The sequence below is a fragment of the Peromyscus maniculatus genome, chromosome 1 (assembly GCF_049852395.1).
Source record: "Peromyscus maniculatus bairdii isolate BWxNUB_F1_BW_parent chromosome 1, HU_Pman_BW_mat_3.1, whole genome shotgun sequence".
Lineage (NCBI taxonomy): Eukaryota > Metazoa > Chordata > Mammalia > Rodentia > Cricetidae > Peromyscus > Peromyscus maniculatus.
Genome location: NC_134852.1, coordinates 31039956 through 31042236, shown reverse-complemented (window position 1 = coordinate 31042236; position 2281 = coordinate 31039956).

Below are 2281 nucleotides of genomic sequence, written 5' to 3'. Positions count from 1 at the left end.
TGCTCTCTTCACACCTCTTCGAGTGCCCACAGTCATGCAGCACACACACTCGCACATGTACACACACACACACACATGTACACATGAGTACACAGGGACACTCTCGAGCATTCATAAACATTTACACCCATGCACACGTGTACACACACACACACACACTTTCTTGAGCGTACACATGCACAAACAGGTGCACACACAAACATACTCTCTCAATCTCACAAACTCATGCACATGCGCACATGTACACATGCGCACACAAGTGCACACACATACACATTCGCGCACGCACTCCATGGGGTAAGCTGTATTTCGTAGACTCCCTCTTTCTCCACAGGATGTGTGCTCCTCTGGAAACTGGGCACCTTCCTGTGGTGTGTGTGACTAACCGAGTTACCACAAAGAGCTCTGTGCCCAGCTGCTGAGGTTTAAACTGTAACCTGGCATCGATGAGTCTGAGGCAGGAGGATCAGGAGCTTGAGATCCGCAGGGACCACACATGCGGGGGCAGGGGGGAGCCCTGGTTTTCTTTACCCCTGGTTTCTAGGTCAGGGCAAAGAACATCCCTTCACTCTCCCTCACTGGCCTCCTGTTCTTGCACCCTGAGGCCGGTTGACCCCAGTAACCTCTGAGGTTGAGAGACCTTGTCACGGGGTCTCCCCACAGCTGGCTATGGAGCCCAAGGCTGGTCTCCCTCTCTTGGTCTGGGGTCTCTCTCTCTCTCTCTCTCTCTCTCTCTCTCTCTCTCTCTCTCTCTCTCTCTCTCTCTCTCTCTCTCCTTCCCAGAACCAAGGGTTCTAAATCTGTAGGACAAGACTTCTGCCTCCTCATGCTCTCTGAAAAAACCCACCAGATCCCCGTAACAACACTCTTCCCGAGTCAGCTCATGGGCTGGGTGACCTGGACCTCACGGGCTGCGGGGAGAGGCCAACGTTAGCCTGCTGGCTACTGGTCCTCATTTTTCATTGCTCAGATGATGCTAACACTGTTAGCAGCGGCTGGTGGCTGCTATTTGTATTTATTTAGAGCCGGGGATGGAACCCAGGCCCGAGTGAACTGCTCAAGAACTTTACCTCTGGTGGTGGCGCGCGCCTTTAATCCTGGGAGGCAGAGGCAGGCGGATCTCTGTGAGTGCCAGGCCAGCCTGGTCTACAGGGCGAGATCCAGGGCAGGCCGGGCTACAAAGAGAAACCCTGTCTCGAAAATAACAACAAAAATAACGACAGCTAAAGAACTCTACCACTGAGCTAACAGTCCTAATTCTCTCATTCATACCCCCACTCCCACACCTATGTTCCTCACGTAGCCTAGGCTGGCTTTGAACTCCTGGACCTCCTGCTTCCGCTTCCCAAGTACCGGGATTTCAGGCATGAGCCACCCTCCTGGGTTTTACACAGATAGAATTTAGGGCATCCTGTGTGTTGGGCAAACCCTCTACAACTGAATGGCATCACCAGCCCCTTGACCTCTCAAATATTGTTGTTGTTGTTATTATTATTATTTTGAGACAGGGTTGAGAACTGTGTAGCCCTGGCTGGCCTGGAACTCATTATGTAGAGCAGGTTGGCTTTGAACTCAGAGATCTGCCTGCCTCTGCCTCCCCAGGGCTAGACTCCTAAGACTTGCACCACCGTGCCCAACTACCATCATCATTATTAACATAGGCTCCTCTGCCCCGCCCCCCCATCTTCTAAGGTAGGGTCTCACTGTCCCGGGTAGTACACCAGAGATGATATTCACACATAGTTTCTAGCCAAGTGGAACTCTTTATTCTACCCGGTTGGGAACACACCAAAGTCATCAGTGACCTAGGTGTGGCTTCAAGTGTCCAGAACATGGGGTTTTAAAGGCAGAAACTGGGTCTGGCATGTTGCTCAGCAGCTGCATGGGGCTTCACAGAGTTCCAGGCAAGCAGTTTATTACTATTTTTTAAGGATTTATTTATTTATTTATTATGTATGCAATGTTTCTGCCTGCCTGCATGCTTGGCACCATTTCTCATTATAGATGGTGTAAGCCCCATGTGCATGCTGGGAATTGAGCTCCCGGGTCCTCTGGAAGAGCAGCCAGGGCTCTTAGCCTCTGAGCCGTCTCTCCGGCCCCAAGGCCAGCAGTTTTGATGGAAACTAAAACAAGTGTTTAGCTGGAGGGGCTTCCACGCAAGCACGCAGTTTTAACGGAAGCGAAGTTAGCTGGGGCATCTTGATCTTCGGTTCCTAGAATAGAGTTGGGTAATTTTTACAGCACTCTCCATCAAGGAGATCGAATTCTAGTTAAAATGGAA